The sequence below is a fragment of the Schistocerca gregaria genome, chromosome 2 (assembly GCF_023897955.1).
Source record: "Schistocerca gregaria isolate iqSchGreg1 chromosome 2, iqSchGreg1.2, whole genome shotgun sequence".
Classification (NCBI taxonomy): domain Eukaryota; kingdom Metazoa; phylum Arthropoda; class Insecta; order Orthoptera; family Acrididae; genus Schistocerca; species Schistocerca gregaria.
The window spans coordinates 62,443,564-62,463,594 of record NC_064921.1 but is presented as its reverse complement, the minus strand read 5'-3'; positions in this window follow the sequence as shown (position 1 = coordinate 62,463,594).

The following is a 20,031-nucleotide window of genomic DNA, read 5'->3' as shown; positions in this document are numbered from 1 at the left end:
TTCATTTCCTTGGGAGTGCTCACATTCACATCCATATGAACACTTATATCGGGCAATGAGGCATACCTCACGCACTCACCACTCATACCAATTAGGTGCGTCGATAACAGATTCCTATCACATGACACACGTACCGTACTGTCATTAATGCCATGTATGACACACCAAAGGTATTTTCGGTGGAGGATTCGGTTGACTTCTCGCCTTGTTATCAAACGTTTGTGGTTCCCATTCGAAAGCCACTTTATTTCGACTGTTAACAGAGTAGTTATGCAGAATGAGCTGTGATTGATTACAGGTCCCTATCTCACACCTCGCTGTTGCAAATGGACATTACACCATGACACAGACATAAATTTGAATAAAGCGAATAGCAGGGCAAAAAATAAATAAATAAAATTCAAAATTGGCAAGAGAGAGTTTTGAAAATGGCTGGCCTGCTTGGCAGTCCAAGGCCGTAACCACTTAACCAAGACGCCATTTCCCGTGCCAGCAGCTATAGATTGCATTACTTCTTCTAGGAACGTTCACTATTTCTATTTTGCTTTTTTTCCCATAGTCCACTGAACCTTTTTCCTGTCTCCATGCTTGATCTATTTCAGTTTTTGACAGGCTGTCTGCTGGGCCCTCTTATCACTAAATCTGAGCGGGGTGCAACGAAGAGTTTCCCTCGGCAGCAGACGGCGCAAATGCAGAGTGAGTCATCATCAAATCACTTGCAACGACGCAGCGCCCGCATTGGCAACCTATCTGAGTTGCGTCGTGTCCAAAACACAGCTCTGTATAGTTATAATTTAAAATAAACAAGCAGGTTGTGAATACTAACTTGGTGCAGAACTAGAAACACATCAAATATTTTTCAACTACAAGCTTCCAGGCTACTGCAGGAGGGATTTGACAGGAAGTGTTGTCTGAAGAGTAGGGCAGAGTGGGGCACATTGAACCATAAAAAATATTTTCCCGTGTTACTCATCCAATAAATGTATTACAGAGTAGTGATTTACAGATGTTACAGTTTAATCCTTCAAGTATCAAATGGCCTTATATGATTGCATTGTCATTAATTGCCTTTTAGCTGCACACCTTTGAAGAAAATTTGGTAAATGGTTCATTGTGCCCCACATGTGGCGTACAATGAACTGCATTACACAGGTTCATTGAAAGAAGCTATTTAGCATAGAAAGTAAGTGTAAATGCACTTTAAACATTATATATATATATATATATATATATATATATATATATATATATATATATATATATATATTCTACATGTGAATCATATAATTAAATCTGTAGGCACACAATCATGTAAATTATTTTGGAATTACCGAACATCAATGGACTTGAAGCTGATTCCAGATTTTAAATATGATTTTTGTCTCTTTCTCACACCATGAGTAGCAGGTCATAGAAGCACATAAACTATGTTGCTAGCTGGAACAAAAGCTTCATCCTTTACCTGAGGAAAATAAAACATCCCTCCCATTTTTTCACTTTTTCTAAAAAAGGATGCCCGATATTCTCCTGTGTCATCCTTCAGTTTCAAAATCTTCCCTACATAGTAAACCGGTGTTTTGTTTTGCAGTTCAAATTCGGTCAAAACAAAATCATCTGTTTCTGGTAATTTGTCCAAGTCTTCAAAGTTGTACTCAGATTCACCAGACACATCCCCAAGTCTTAAATACCTACACATAAATTTTTACCCTTGCTAAGGAAATAAAGTACAGAGTGCTTGTATTGGACAATTAAAAGAGTCCTGGGGCACAATGGACCATGGCTCATTGTAGTTCAATGTACCCCAGCAGTACATACACTCCTGGAAATTGAAATAAGAACACCGTGAATTCATTGTCCCAGGAAGGGGAAACTTTATTGACACATTCCTGGGGTCAGATACATCACATGATCACACTGACAGAACCACAGGCACATAGACACAGGCAACAGAGCATGCACAATGTCGGCACTAGTACAGTGTATATCCACCTTTCGCAGCAATGCAGGCTGCTATTCTCCCATGGAGACGATCGTAGAGATGCTGGATGTAGTCCTGTGGAACGGCTTGCCATGCCATTTCCACCTGGCGTCTCAGTTGGACCGGCGTTTGTGCTGGACGTGCAGACCACGTGAGACGACGCTTCATCCAGTCCCAAACATGCTCAATGGGGGACAGATCCGGAGATCTTGCTGGCCAGGGTAGTTCACTTACACCTTCTAGAGCACGTTGGGTGGCACGGGATACATGCGGACGTGCATTGTCTTGTCGGAACAGCAAGTTCCCTTTCCGGTCTAGGAATGGTAGAACGATGGGTTCGATGACGGTTTGGATGTAGCGTGCACTATTCAGTGTCCCCTCGACGATCACCAGAGGTGTACGGCCAGTGTAGGAGATCGCTCCCCACACCATGATGCCGGGTGTTGGCCCTGTGTGCCTCGGTCGTATGCAGTCCTGATTGTGGCGCTCACCTGCACGGCGCCAAACACGCATACGACCATCATTGGCACCAAGGCAGAAGCGACTCTCATCGCTGAAGACGACACGTCTCCATTCGTCCCTCCATTCACGCCTGTCGCGACACCACTGGAGGCGGGCTGCACGATGTTGGGGCGTGAGCGGAAGACGGCCTAACGGTGTGCGGGACCGTAGCCCAGCTTCATGGAGACGGTTGCGAATGGTCCTCGCCGATACCCCAGGAGCAACAGTGTCCCTAATTTGCTGGGAAGTGGCGGTGCGGTCCCCTACGGCACTGCGTAGGATCCTACGGTCTTGGCGTGCATCCGTGCGTCGCTGCGGTCCGGTCCCAGGTCGACGGGCACATGCACCTTCCGCCGACCACAGGCGACATCGATGTACTGTGGAGACCTCACGCCCCACGTGTTGAGCAATTCGGCGGTATGCCCACCAGGCCTCCCGCATGCCTGCTATACGCCCTCGCTCAAAGTCCGTCAACTGCACATACGGTTCACGTCCTCGCCTACGCGGCATGCTACCAGTGTTAAAGACTGCGATGGAGCTCCGTATGCCACTGCAAACTGGCTGACACTGACTGCGGCGGTGCACAAATGCTGCGCAGCTAGCGCCATTCGACGGCCAACACCGCGGTTCCTGGTGTGTCCGCTGTGCCGTGCGTGTGATCATTGCTTGTACAGCCCTCTCGCAGTGTCCGGAGCAAGTATGGTGGGTCTGACACACCGGTGTCAATGTGTTCTTTTTTCCATTTCCAGGAGTGTATTTCTAACAAAGCTCATGTGAGGTTATGTATGAACATCGTTAATATTTGAAAATCTATATAATTAAAATACATTATTGATATTTTTACAATGACTTACTTTCTCTAAAATTTGGTGACAAAGGACTGAACAAAATTGAGTATATCTATGTCTCCAAAAATTACTTCACTGTCGCAAAACTTAACATATCACCAGTACAACACTAATGGCGGGAACTAGATCGTGCAAAAAACAAATGACAGTCGGTAGAGAAATACTGACAACATATGCCCAGAGAAAAAATTATTTACCACGTTATACTGAAATTATGCAACCTGATTCATTGTGCCCCGTGGTCCAGAGTGCCCCACTCTCCCCTATGGCCTGTATGTAGTATACTATACATCTATTGATAAAAATAAATTTTTTTGTGCATTGATGGGAACAGTTACACAAACAAGTAAATCATACTGGCTGTATTCTTTTATGTGACTAGCAGCATGTGTCGTTCCGTAAAATTCATTCATGGCAGTAAAGTCATAACTCTCCAATACATGTAAACCTATTATGTTCACAAACAAATGATTTAATGAGCACAAACCACAATCACCACATTTCAGTGTGTATAAATCTCAAGACAGTTGGGTTTTCAAAATGAAAGTAACAGTGTGTTATGGCGAAAGAAATCAACTGTATCAAATCACTGCATGCACTGTTTAGTCGTTCTGTAAAGAGCTATGATTTTCAAATCTGTCTGTTACAGCTCTTTGGCATACAGCCTCCAACAGTTTATATTTTCTCGTTCATGTATCAATAATAATAATAATAATAATAATAATAATAATAATAATAACGAACCACATCTTCCTCTGAGCTTGAATGTGTATTCGATATGCTGAGTGTAGCCGAGAGATGATCGGGTATGACAAACAATACTCCCTCTCCTCCAAGCTCGCGCATGGCAACAGCAGTTTCTGATTTCAGACTTGCGAGTCTGTGGAACTGCGTTAACAGCCAGTCGGCCACCAGTTGCCGATGTAGATCGCCTGCCCGTTGTGTTTCTTTTCAGTCGTTCGGTGTGAGGACGCTACTATGTGGAGAACATAACCTTTACTGCTTTAATACTGACACCGGACTTAGTTTTGTCTTGCGATTGGACCAGAGACTACATGTATATGCATTAGTCTCATTTTGTGAAATAATCGTATTATTGCCGACAGCCGTTAAAGACTGTTTAAAATTGATTTAGTTTCGACGGCGAAATTGGTGTCAGCGAGTTAATACTTCACCTCCAAACTTACGTAAAGGATTCAAGAATATATGTTTTTTAGTGAAAAGCTATAAAAGCAGTTTTTCCTTTAAACCGCTGTGCCTGTAGACTAACGTCCATGGGATCTTCGGAACAATATTTGTTGCATGTTTCAACGGCCGAATCTGCAAGCACGGTCATTTATTCTGTGGGAAACATTATCATCATGCTTTCCGATCTTGTAGAATCCAACTCTGCCCTAGAGATCATTCAATCTCATCGCCAAACTGTACAGACACCGATGATTCCAGGAGGATGGGTAAAGCAACTTTCTGCATTACAGGCGACCGGAAAATTTATTTAGCGAAGTCAATGCGGAACTATGAGATCTTCGGTACCAGCATGGCGATTTCTCGCAAGTTTTCACTTAATTGATCTTCATCAAAAGAAATTCAACAATAAATAAAGACTTAACTAATAAACAATGATACTTTATTTTTAATACTTATAAGTAGTGTCGTTCGCTCGAGAACCAATTGTATTTTATATAGGTCTCGAACGAGACATTTCTTGTATTAATGTGTATTGTAATATCAATAATTAGTTCTAATAATACACTCTCATCCAAGTCTTGAGATTTGTTTCATGATTTTCTGATGGAGTCCGATGGTCTATAGTAGCAGAGCTAAGCAGGTCCATCACAAGCAAACTTCACGAAGAAATTAAGCAGTTTATAGGCAAGCACAAGCCGTAATTTCAGAGCTTATTTGCCTATACCACTTTTTGAATTTTATCAATCTGCCACTAATAGCAGTAATTAACTGGTTTTTCATTTTCGCTATCATATGATTAGTACCTTCAGGATAATATTTATATAAAAGTAGTTACTCTTTTCGCGTTTTTTGGTTAAGTGTATAGTGTTTACAATAAGCTGTATTAGTGTGTGTGTGTGTGTGTGTGTGTGTGTGTGTCGCAAATAGGTACATTACTATTTTATATATAAACGTTTGCTAGCATATGCTTCTCTTAGATTCTGATGAAGAGGTGGCACGAAGATCTTGATTTGATCCCTTCCCTGTCCTCCCTCGTCGGCCAAAGAACTGCAGGATATTTTGGTTGACACGGGAAGGATGGCACCTGGAGATGCTGAGCTGCTCAGTAATGGATACATTTCTTCTTCTTTCACTCCATTTTACGAGCAGCCTCCTGCGCATGTACCAAAGATACACACATCAATACATTGCTTGTTTCTGGCCTTAAAGATTCATGTTTTCCAAGCGTAAAAGAGTACTGAAAACATAAGTATTTCAGCAGGCTGTATCTTTGAGCTGTTTGTTACAGCTCTGTTATGCCAGCTGATGATGATGAGTTTCTTCATAGCATCTCTCACTAGTGAGGTCGGTCTTCTTATCTTCACAGCTGACCAAAGGTAGACAAAAGACTGCAGGATTTCCAGTTTCTTCAATTGACCTGTGAAATGGGCTTATGCCCCTCTATCACTTAGTTTGAGTTTGGGCTTGCTGAGGTTGATATCTGGTCCACGAGATAGACCAGTGTCCTTTTCTTTTGATGATGATGATGATGAGTCCCATACTTCTTTGCAGAGCGCAGGTGAACGATGCGGGAGACCCGCGCTGCCTTGCTAAGCAAGGTCCTAGTGGAGGTGGTTCGCCATTGCCTTCCTCCGACCGTAATGGGGATGAATGATGATGATGAAGATGACACAACACCCAGTCACCTTGAGGCAGGAAAAATCCCTGGCCCCGCCCAGAATCGAACCTGGGACCCCGTACTCGGGAAGTGACAATGCTACCACGAGACCACTAGGTGCGGATTTAACTTTTGTTAGTAGCTGAATATGTTCATCTTTGCTGCTGGCTAAAATCATGGTGTCACCAGCAAATTGGAGGTTTTAATAATTCTACCACCAACTGAGATGCCTTTAGTCATAACAACAAGAACATCCCTAATGATGTGTTCTGCATAGATGTTGTACAGTTGGGCAGATACGTGAAGAAATCAGACATGCCAACACTTGTTTTCACAACTGTGAGGTTATTGTTACACTTCTGATTATCAGTGCTATCAAGTGTAATTGGACACCGACCTCTGCGAGCACCTGTCACAACTTTTCTCAGATAACATAATCAGAATCTTTCCTGCAGTCAAGGAAGCAGATGAAAACAGAGCTTACAACCATGGAAATAACGGCATCTAAAGAACACATCACAGAAGTTGTAAACTTACAAGTTCTACACAAAATTTTGCAAGAATGTGGAGTGTTTTAATAACAATGCTGTGCAGGAAATAAGAGGTAAAATTATACTCCCCAAATACTCTTGACTAGAAGAATCACAGGAAGGAATGGAGCAAATTGTTAAGCCCATAATAGAGACATTTTACAAAGAAAAAGATATTTATTGGAATTTGAAAGTGTACCTCCTTACAGTTTACTTGCTGTAGGAGGAAATCCATGATTCAGATGCAGATTTAAATTATCATTTAGAAATTAATCTGGAAGTTATTAAAACAACACCAAACAAACAAAAGGAGTTGTTTTCTGTGTGTAAATGTAGTATTCTATTAAATATTTTGTACAAGAATATTTGTTTATTATATTCTATAACTTGTCAAAAATCCTAAAAAGAAGTCTCCTATTTAAGTAATGTATGTGTATGGGAAGTGGGTGGTTGGATGGTCTTGAAAAGTAGTCGAAACAGAAAGCTGAAAGGAAGGTAGTCCTCATTTATTGCCTACATGAGATGTTGATCAAGTATTGCAGCCTGTATGGAATTGAAATACACTTGCATTTATCTCTGGACTAATGGTTTATGTACAGAAAGTACTCAAAGCAGGCACGTCTTCTGTTAGTTCAGTAACATTGTCAGTATTTAACATAAATTATGACATTGGAAAGACTCATTCAAATAATACTCCTGACCAGGAACAGATCCACAGTGATTGCTTAAGTCATTCTCCCAGCAACGAGAACTGGGAGGAATTCTGTCAGCCTGTTGTTAGTTAGGCAAGTGCTCTGTACTCATGGCCAGTAAGCAGAGAAATAGATGCTGTCATCCATTTGTACCCCTACGTTTTGCAATACATGAAATAATTGTAGACACTCAGTTGATGTAAATGCAGATGCTAAGAAGAAAATCATGGCTTCTAATATCCCTGGCATGGGTCTCTGTAGGAGCAAATGACTAAAAAATAAAATAAATGTAATGTAGGACAAGTGTGAACACCATCTGTCATGCTCTCAAAAAGTTTCGGAACATATTCCCACAGGACTTGAAACGCCAGCTCGTGCAAGCACTCGTTCTACCGAACCTCCAATATTGTGATGTGATTCAACAAGGCATGAGAAGTGAAAACAAAAGACGGCTAGAGCTAACCATGAATGCCTGTGTGCGTTACACCTGCAACATTCGCCGATATGATCATGTTAGTGCTTCATACTCCAAGCTAGGGTGGCTGCGGCCGGACAAACTGCGTGACTACCACACTCTATGTCTACTTCACCGACTCCTCGTCGCGCAAGCACCCCAGTACCTAGCTTCAGAGATTAAAAACCTGTCATGCCATCATAATCGAAACACGAGGTCACTCTTATCTGGTATCCTAACTGTGCCCACTCACAAAACAAAAACTTTTGCAAACTCCTTCTCAGTTGCCGCTGTCCGCCTCTGGAACAAACTGCCCCTTACCTTGAGGAAAATTCAATCTACTGTTGCTTTTAAGAAGAAGTTAAGCATTTTCTACTATCATCCGCATAAAATTCTCCACAAAATTAATGTGCAAGGCCAATCCTCTCCTCTGTCAAATAGCAAAGCTAGCGACTCCTATCTTGCTCCTGAGATGCCTTCCACTTCATCTATCTCTATTAGTCACACAGTCTTCTTTTCCTTTATATTTTCTTTAATCATGTTTCATCATGTCTCTCTATTCTTCTCCTCCCTTCACCATGAGTCTCCCTCATACTCCCTGCTGCCAGCACTCCTACCTAAAATCTTTCTCTTCAATAATGTATTTTTCGAGGTGTACCTTTCTAATTGTTTACTCACTTTTTGTATTACATGTAGTTTAACATGCCTACTAAAACATATGACTGTAAAATAAGTAGAATGCCTGGTTAGATGTAAGAGAGGGCCTGATGGCCCTAATCTTGCCAGGTTAAATAAATAAATAAATATCATAAAAAACAATGAAAACACAGCACATTTCGGAGAAGTATGTGGAGAGAGAGAGAGAGAGAGAGAGAGAGAGAGAGAGAGAGAGAGAGAGAGAGAGAGAGAAAGAGAATGAATCTCTGTGTACATGTATGTATCTTTGTGAGTGTCTCACTCTGTAGTTCTGAAATGGCTCAGTAGCCTACAGGCTGTTCACCATATGCTGTTTTCATGTCTGGTACTATCTGCAGTGTATCAAAGTAAAATTTCTGGACAGAGGGATACACATTGTCTCTAATTACAAGTACTGTTTTCTTTTTCTGTTGCCTAGAAGTATTAAACAACTCTTCACATGGTGTGCGTCATAGACAAATTGACAAGATGACTGGGGTAGGTTTGGTTGATACAAATATTTGAATACAGCATTGTAGAAAGCATCACTAACAATGTTTTCAAGAAACACTTATGAACTCCTCTCTGTAAGTTCTGCAGTCACATCTAATGTACACAAAGTTTGCTGACATTCCTTTGACTGTGATAATGTATTCATTCATGCATTTCTTAAGCCTGGTAAGTTTGGATCAGTTTGACCCTGTTGAACAACTAATCATATTTTCTTTAGTAGCACAACATTCAAATATGTGCGGCAAATGAGTAGCAGATGATGATGATGATGATGATGATGTTGATAACAATAACAATAGATGTAATAGAAAAATGTGCTATTTCAAAAGTGTCTGTCTGATTAACACTGTGTAATGGTGTGAACATGTCTAAAGCATTGCAGTATGAGAATTTATGGGTGCAGGGAGGAAAAACCTTCCACTTAGTTGAAATATTCTTTCTATGTAATGCTAATTCATACATTTTAAATGTTGGAGTCACCTTCTTGGTCTCAATGAAAAAACTGATAGTTAAATTATGGTTTCATTAATCTGTATATGCTTTCCATACTACAAACTGTTGACTGAGATCTGCAATTCTTCCAGGTAATATTCAATTCCCGAACAAAAGAATAAACCCTTCTATTTGTGCATGTAACATATACCCATACTTAAAATAATTCTTGTCTTACTAGTCTTTTGTGTTGTATGTAAAAGGTCACAGTAAATTATAAATGCAGATAGGTGACGAATCTATCTTACATGTATTATAAAATGTTGCAATATCCACACGCTTGTATGTTCACACAAGGGGTGGCGTTGTTGAAATGTAGCAAAGTGGGATTCTGCTATGATTCTACTCCTTAAATACTTTTTTTCTATTTTACAAGGTTGAAATCACAACTATTTACAACATACCACAACAGTGTTGGTGTAGTTCATATGAACAAATTGATGTAGGACACTTGTGGTCTATCTGGCCGTGATACAGCTTGAAATTGGCCTACAAAAGTAATATGAGCAACAGTGCATGTGTGCTATCTGAAATTTTGCGCGATTAAGCCGCTGGCACAAGAGGACGAAAGAAATTGAAAATCTCACACAGCATGCATGCGCTTTAGCTTAGTTGGTTTTTATAGGCCTATTCGAGATTGTTTCTTGGATTGACAGACTGCAAATGTTCTAAATCAAATTGTTCGTCTCGACTTCTCTCGCACTAGTGTGGTATGTTGTAAACAGTTGTAGTTTACGCCCTGTGTACACACTGCTGATACCAAATTACATGAAATGACTAATGATGTACTACAAATATAAGAATTTAAACTTCATTATTTACAGTATAATTTACTGATTATTGATGGCACTGGTATATTTAGTTCATGTAGTAACATTTCATTTAAAGAAATATTCATGATTCATAATTGCAAACCATGTGCATGTAAAATTTCAATGCCGGTATATAATGTTTGTTTTAAAATTGACCTGATTTAAACACCCTCATTCTCCACTTTTCAACAAACTTCTTACTTTTCCCAAGAAATTATAATTCAAAAGTTATTTGTGTTCAAAATTTTCATGTATGAGATTGTTCCAATTGCAAAATGTAATACTTTCCAACATCCAGCATGACAGATCTGTAGCCCTGACTATTCTGTTTATGAAAATTTTGCTTTCACTAAAATAATATGTTGGTTTGTTAATTGTTCAAATTATAAAATTTCACCTTCTCAAAAGTTCTTGTCAGACTTTGGAAATTCCCTACACATTAAAACTTATCTCTCATAAGGTAGCACCTATTATTTCATTATTTTCTAGTTATGCAGCTTCCAGTCAAACATTTATGTGTTTCAAGTTAATAACTAAAATGTAATAGTCCTGAATTTTAACATTTTCTAATATCTGCACATGTCTATACACAGGTGTCACGAAGTCTGTCAGACTGCACCTGGTGGTCAGAAAGTTCAAATCCATAAAGGAGTCTGTAATGAACATCCAGAATGTAGAGTTTTTAAGTGAGTCGTGGTTGAACAGCTCAATGTACAGCCACTATGTCAGTTAATTAGCTAGTCTCTGCCACAAGTGAACAATTTGAAACTTTTGTTAACTGGTGTAGCTTACTTGTATGTATTACAATATTGAGGCTCCTATATTTTAATAGGAACTGATCATCAAGATGGAACTTAGAGGCAATAAATATGAGGATACCATACTGAAAGATAATTGCTATCTAACAACTGATCACAATGACAATGATCAAGGAACAAATACCACGAGACTTACAACGTAAAAATCAGACTGGTAACAGTACGATGTGTTTACTTTTACCCACTTTGTGTCTGTCTGCATTTTCAGAGATAATCTGATGCACTGAAGTTATTATGGTGAGGCATTAGGAATGTGACTCAGTGAGACAGCACCATGGTCTTACTAGCTCCCAGACAGCCACCTGTACAATTATCAGCACAAAAATGTGATAGCAACATAGACAGTATGGGTTCGTTGTTACTCAAAAGGCGATTTTTTAAATTGGTCTCTTGGTACTGCGTCGAGTGAACTTTCTTCTTGTCCAAGATTACAAATTTCTGGGGACGAACACCCTTCCCAGGGCTGGAGGGGTGTAGTCTCTGGCACAGAACAAAGTATATCTACCAGATCTACAATATCTACCGGAACAGAAAAATTTTGAACACCGTCACCATTTTGTCATCAAACAACACTTTTCAAATCACCACCTCTTGAAGTACCTGGCTCTATTATAAATGATTTTAGACCCAGTGTTCCATATATGTTACCCTATTTATTGATCCCAGATAATCTCTAGGCAATGGGCCACTGTATACCAATGAAACACTCCCTACCGGTATATGTAGAATCCGAGACAAGTTTACACACGCTTTTTATCTAAAAATATTCTATAGTTCTTTCCCCAATATCTTTTATCCCATCCTAACCACTCTGTACAAGTTACTATCAATCTGTTCAGGGTACCAACATGTTCCAAAAAGCTGTACAGAAAAATGCTATTTTTCAGCAATCATATCTCAGGTTCTGTTGATCAGAGAGGTAAAGGATCAACTGTTTTGGATAGCTCTTGGCCTATCAGAAGAATTGGCATATTGTAGTTATCCTACAGTACAGCGTCAAAATTTACACATTTCACACTTCCTCCAGCTCTGGCAAATTGGTTGGTTTTCTTGAATTAGGTCTCAGATGGTGTATAAAACCACCATTTCTTCACGAGTGACTCTCAAAAAAGCCCCCCCCCCCCCCCCCCAAAAAAAAAAATCATAATTGTTTGGTACCAAAAGTACCCATTTTAAGAATGAACACTTCCATAATTTCTATTCATGAGAAATTGTAATAATTTTTGCAATATATTCTTAAGATGATGTTCTCGGGGAACTTCGTAACTGTTTTGTTCCCGAGATCCAGAGGTTACTGTACTTATGTACATAAAATCCAGTCTGGGGAGTAATTGTAGTTTCAAATGATGTAGTGAATATGTAACAAGGTTCCTTGAATCATCGCAAAAGTTCTGTGGTCACCAAACTATGTTTTTAGTCTCCATGTTTTCACAGATACACTGTCTCTGTATAATGGGCACTTCAGACTTATACAGGCTGTCTTGGCCTGGAAATTATTCCAAGGAGCCGCCTGGTGGTGCAAGCATCTTACAAAAAAATTGTCATATGAAATTCTTTGTATTTGATAATCAAACACTGCATTTTTGATGTACTGTGGGACAGCCTAAAAATTAGCATTTTTCTAAAGTGAAGTTGCATTGGGTGGGAGATGATTTTGTGTTAACTTTATACTGCACTCAGTTATTTGTTGCCTATATGTGCCAAAGCACATAAATGTGGTGAAGTATACAGGTATAATCAAACTGTCAAAACTTTACTGAGCTATAAAATTTGTTTTAATGTACAAGCAACACACTCTGCTGTAATAGGGAAAAGAAGGGAACCGGCTGAAAAATGCTCCTGTTGGAGCACAAAAAATTTGAATACGCTCCTCTTTAAAAGACGTGACAGAAAAGTGGGGAATCTTCTCAAGAAATTTCAGGCTAAACACATTACTATATCCAAACTCTTTGGATAATTAGTTTCAAATAAAAAAAAGATGAAAAGAAGAAAGAGGAGAAAATAAGTAATAGGAGTGTAATAATAGCAGGTGGAAGAGTTGCAGCTTGCTCTGTCTCAGACTCCTGAATCTATTTGGTGACATGTCCTTGTTTTACTCATCTTTCACTTTCTCACATTCCCAGTGAAGCCTAAGGGAAGGCATAGTATGGGTGTATGCACTCCACACAGCGGCGACTTTCTCAGGGGCCAACAGTACAAATTTCACTGAATCTGACAATAAATATTTCTAAAAATTCATGTACAACAGATAAAGAGGCAATTCACACTTAGTGCTCCATCATGCAATTTTTTTCATTACCAGAGAGAAATCCAGTGAGTGATGTCCTTGGAGCTCTGTTCACTTAATATTATTATAGAGAACATTAAAGAAACAGAAACACTAATAAAAATGTCTACATTCATCATACAAAAAATATATCAAATGACAGAACAAAGTTATTTATGTGGATGAATTTAGAAAATTATGGCAGTGCAGACTACCAAAGTACATCAGTTCTAACAGTGATTGTCAAGACGGAAGGGTAGGTTGCGAGACTTGTGGTGCCCTTCTGATTGTTTTATTTTTGTCTGCACCCAAAATGCCAAATGCCATAACAAGCACTGTAACATTGTTAAACAGTTTTGTAGTGTTGGTATTTATGGTGACAGATCTGCTGTAATGTGCAGCATTTGTAGCATCTCAACTTCATTTGATTCAGAGCATGAAAAATGATTTGCCAGATGATTCTTTGATGCAACAAAGGCTAAAGATCTGTTAGGTAAACAAGAACTGCAAGGTAAACTTTATTGCTGAGTGTTTCACTAGATGTTTCAATGCTTGAGTGCACGCTTTTGGTAGGCTCGTGATTTAACGATACATATGAGGAACTTTAATGCACAAGTTGTGTAACTCTACTTTCCCCCACATTCTAGTTAGGATCGGGATCTTGTTCAACATATGGCCTTCTATTAACACAGCATAAGGTGTAAATTATAACTCTAATACCAATCAAGAATAAGGAGCTACAATATGGTGACAGTACTTTGTGACAGTAGTTTTTATTGGTGCGGCATTAGTATCTTCAAGTTTGAGAAATAGAAACGAACTATTTACCGATGAAGTATCAGCATTTCCAGCAAGTGGTATTCCCCTTTCTAAGTTTAATATTCCAATTAAAAACCTGTACACAGAAAAGTATAGTGACATGTTTGTTGAAAATAAAAATGCTTTGAAAGTTATACCTTCAGTATCTATATGAAGAGTGTCACAAATAACATGAGTAGGCTGAATGGGGAACAAGTGAAACCATGGCTTTTATTGACTCATCTTTTCCAATCTCAACTCTACGTTCTCCATTTTAGAACACGACTTGCAAGATTCACACTATTCATAGAATTTGCGATGCATTAAAAGAAAAATACTCAAACATGAATAAACTTGTATAATGTATTAAGGAAACTCTTGAAAAAAGCTCCTGACAGAATACAAAAGTACCTGTAAATTTCAGGACTGACTTCACTACCTTTCCCCAACATCCCTGTGTTGGGTACTTGGCTGTAACATGGAATGTTTATCTGTAATTATTTTCAGGCTGGACGTGGTAGATGATTTGCCAGAATCGATGCAACAAAGGCTAAAGATCTGTTAGGTAAACAAGAACTGCAAGGTAAACTTCATGTCATACATGGTCACTCCTTCCTGAGAACAGGTAAGAGAAAACTGGACAAAGAGCATTTAGAGAAGGAAAGTATTGGAAAACAGAAGCTCTGGCATAGGTCAACAAAAAACTTGAAGGTTGTCACGGCAATGAAAAGAATATTGGTCACTGTTTAACAGAAATATATGTACCTCTTATGTCTGTTTATGTGCAACATCCCTTATCTATTTACAAATACATGCTTAGTGATAGCACATGGGGTTCCTAACTCCCTACCATTTTTCAAGTGTTATGGATTCGTTAATGGATCATATTGAGTGTTTCACTAGATGTTTCAAGGCTTGAGTGAATTCTTTTGGTAGGCTCGTGATTTAATGATATATATGAGTCACTTAAATGTACAAGTTGTGTAACCTTACATTCTACTTAGGATTGGGATCTTGTTCATCATATGGCCTTCTATTAACAGAGCATAAGGTGTAAATTATAACTCTAATACCAACCACGAAGATGGTCCCCCCTGCGCCTGCTATTGTTTTGTTTTCTCAATTCAACATGGATGTTCAGTCTTCTGACTGATCCAGTAATACGATTTTACTTGTTTAATTGTTTGAACTGTGTCCAGTGTGGTTCACCACGAGTTTATTCTCATATAGACAGTATCGTGGAACCAATTATCTGGGATTACAATTGATCGAGTGATGAATATTTCCATCACATTCATAGCCATCCAGTTCTGGTCAGTATTTTTCTTTTTCTCATTATCATATTACTTTATATCACAATTAATAGTTTCTTGTGTTTGGATGCTTTTACGTATGAAGTATATCTTAGACATAACACCTGTATATAAATATATAGTCTGATGAAACAGGAGACACCGAAATGTCATCCAACAATGGTAGAGACAACAAAAAGAACTGCACCTATCCATTTTCTTGTGACCACTGATAGGAGAAATGAAACACTATACGAAAAATACTTCTAGGGAATATTCAAAATCTCTGATGGTAGAATGACCCAGGCCATAAAAAAGATAAAACTTACACACCCTCCAGGTGCAACACAATAAGGAAGTTCTCGGTACAGTTGAATCTAGATAGCTAGAGGTGAATGGAACTGGAACCACCTTAAACTACTCGAAACTTCGACTATCAAAATTTATGTGGAAAAAAGAAATAAAATTATTTTGAAAAGAATACAGGTTTCAAAATATGAACTTTATTAAAACAAAGTGTTTACATAGACATTCTTATTGGCAGAATAAAGGCTGTAACTTAGGTTACTTCATGAAATATGGTAGAGTGTCTTTTGTTTGGTGGAGCTGCAATGTTTCTGCACAGCATTATCATGCGACCATGTGAAGACATGGTGTCAGTGTCACCTCAGGCTTTTGTTCCACATAGTGCGTGTTGGCCTCAAGTGCAGCGTATCTGTCAGTGTGACTCACCATTGGTACAGTTGCGGCCTCCACATCCTCATCACTCTGACACTGCATTGGTGTGTTAACTGTGTCAGTTGCAGAAGAGTGTTAACTTCCAACTATTTGCCTGAATTTCATCCTTCTGTTATTTCCATGTTTTCTACCTCTTCACAGCCTGGCAACCTTCTGATTAAATCACACAACAGGTGAGCATCCTCTTCATAAAAATCTTCAGTTTCTGTGTTGGGCCTACTTTTCTGTATAATTTTTCTCTGTGACTTACAAATTTTATCTCACTTTACCTCGTTCCGAGACTCACTGACCCAGTATGCAATGTCCTCCACAGTCACTTTCCTTAAAGCTCCTACAATGCTTTCATTGTCTTCTGATTGCAAGACTGGCTGTAGCTATGGCTGATGATACTTTTCCTTCAAGCATTCTAGAACACCCCAGTCCATTTGCTAAGACTGGTAATGTTTGGTGGGATAAACAAGGGGTGGATGCTGTCACACTTTAGTTGTTCCACACTATGAATTATCCATTGTTAAAATAGCTTTGCATGGCAATCCCTTTTCTTTTAAGAACTTTTTGTAGTCTGGTACAAATGAGTTCAAAAACCAGTTCTTAAGGATTTCCTAATTCATCCAGGCATTGTTTTGATGTGTGTGGATAACTGGAAGAGCTAACATGGTTACATTCTTCAATGCTCTTGGCTTGGCAGATTTCCCAATCACAACCAGTTTTAGTTCATGGTTTCCGCTTGCATTTGAAGTTGCCATTACTGTTAGCTGCTCTTCAGTTTTTCTTTGTGCCCAGTAGCACCCTTTTCTTCACATTTCAAAACTTAAACCAGTTTTGTCAGTGTTGCAAATTTATTCATTAGACAAATTTTCTTGAATTATGATTTTTTCAACTTTACAATAAATTCTGAAATGGCTCATCACCAAGGAGTTTTTCTCAGCATACATATAGTTGACACACTCCATACCTCTTCTTCCACTTATCGAGCCAGCCCGCACTAGCAGTGAAACTGTCATCTCCCTCCTGCAACTGGTTTCTAAAAAACAAGGCTCTCTCTGCCAAGATTTGGCCAGATATTATAACCCCTTCTGTCTTTGTCGTATAAACCATATCAACACTCCCTCACTTGTTTTTTCAAATTCTGACTCGTCCATAATTTTTCAGTTAGGAGATGCTTCAGAGCATTTCTTTGAAGGAAACTGTTCCAATTTAAGTTGGTTTCTCTACCATTCACCAATAGTAACTTTGCCGACACCTCACTTGAGAGCAAGTTTTTTTATTGTTTCTCCTATGAATGATAGAAGCGTTGAAAAGACTTGACAGAGACAAATTTCCGTTTCTTTGCAGCAGTACTCATTTTTAGAAGGTGTACAAACAGAAACAGTCAAAGAAAACAAAACATAACACTGTACTGTAATGAAAATGGAAAACTTAAAAGACTACTTTCAATAGAAGGATTGTGTATGTAAACAATTAAAACTGGGAGAAGCATATGTGTGGTGTCACTGACACAGGCACAACCAAGGGGAGTCAGTGGTTTGACAGGTGATGTGCTAACTAAATAATTAATTTTTTTATGTGTCTCAGATTTATGGGAAGTTCGAAATACTGTGACTTGAAACATCAAGACCCTACTGTAACAAAACTCCAGTAGGAAAAACGGTAAAACTACATAGTCACATAGCATTAATCCCCTTTACCAATCAAACCATAATATTCCACAATCCAAACAGATTTACCTGAAAATCTGAATATTCACTGTTCTATAATTTGTACTAATGACATATTTAAAGTAAAGGCAAAGGTCCAGTTCCAGAAAACAGTGACTGCAGAACTTTTTACAAATTCAACGTGTATCTCCACACTCTTTACAAGGAACACTTGTGTACAATGTGATACATTTGCTGATAAACGTTAGCTTACAAGAGATGAACATGAAAAGATGCACCTTCAAGAAGACCATAAATTGCATCCACCTAAGGCTGAAAAAGCTGAGAAATCCATGAAATTGGGCACTAATAAGCTAGTTGACACATCAGTGTAGGGAAGGACAGAGATTATTCTAAATTAAAAGGCATAGTAGGAACTATCAGAAACTAATTTTTCAAAACTAAATTATGTGTTTACAATTTGGGTTGCCACATGCCATCATCTGCACTGTTGGGATGAAGTGACAGGATCTCTAGGTACACAAGCAATTGGTATCAGTTTGGTCAAACACATGGAAACAAAAGTGCCATCCGATGAACATGTTGTCACATACAGTGATACTTGTGCAGGACAGAACAGGAATTGGCAAACAGCGATGATGTTACTGAACATGGTTTTTGATTTGGGGGTGGGACGAAGGGGGGGGGGGGGGGCTGGGGGAGTGCACATTAAAATCATAGACCAAAAGTTCACGACACATTGCTGTACCTACCTCCCCAATAGGAAACTACAGCAAGATGCAACATATTTTCTCCCAATGATTGGTGTATTACCATTGCTTAGTCAGGTGATAAAATGTCCCTTTTAAGTCACAGTAATGAAAAACAATGACTTCTTGTCTGTGGGAAACTTGTTGAGTAGAGTCACCAAAAGGAAAGATTACAGTGAAAAACATCCTCTGTCATGATAAAAGATACAGTGGATTCAATACAAAAAAGTGATTGAGTCACTCCATTTTTCAAGGAAACTCTCATCGGACATGGAATCTCAAACTGGACTTCATGCTGAGATCTAAAAAAAGGACAAACTGTTTCTCTCATGAACACACCTCAAGAAAAACTGTATAGAGGACTACAGGCTGTTATAAAAGAAAAAAAAGTGACATGGAATAAACTTTTTCTATTCATTCCACATGTTCACCAACACTGCTTTCCCAGGTATCTTTTTTCTGGCAATACTAAGCACACTGGGGCACTGAATGGAAATGACAGTAGTCGCTATGAGTATCAAAGATCACATAAACACAGTGTTGTTGCCTGTCATGTATATTTTTACAGTAAATAACATTCTTCACATGTTTACATCACAATGGGTGCAACTTCCTTTACGCCCTTATACCACATATATAGCTGGATAAGATTTATTGAAATTGTTAATCTGAGTTAGAAAAAACTATTCTGTTAACACAATAAAAAGCTAATACAAAAGCACTGCAGAATTTTCTGCAACAATCGCAGAAAACAACTATCTCAAAACAAGAATACAGTGACTTGTGCCGTGAAGGGCTCATATGTTTTCTATGATAAAGTTTCGCATTTGGAATAGCCATTTTCATTAGTGCCTGTCTTGCCTAAACTGTGACCCCTTATTTTTCATCTTTTCTGTCACATTTTTCCACCTAAAATGCTAGGTCTAATGATGACACACTGCATTGGTCAACAAAGCTTTCGTTTCATGTACAATAATTACTTTACATGGCTGTGCCACAAACTGCAGCACAATTCTATAGTGTTATTTTTGGGCATCTGGCCCCAGAAACAATTATTTTAATGGTACACCTTCCTTTGCCAGTATACCAAATCAATATTTGCAGACAGCAACATTTTTATTTTCACTTATGGGGAGGAACCCAGAAAGGTTGAGACACATTGTACACAAAGACAATACTTTTGCTTTCTAACTGGAGGTACTGTGACGTTAATTAAGAAATGTGTTAGTCAATTGCTAGCAGATTTAGTCACCTGACAAACAGTAACGATGCGCAACTCTACGTACTGCTACAACTTGTTAATGCACATTCTGACCTGCCAAAATGAAGCAAGTCAATTGAGCCAGACGGCAATTCAAAAACTTTGAATTGT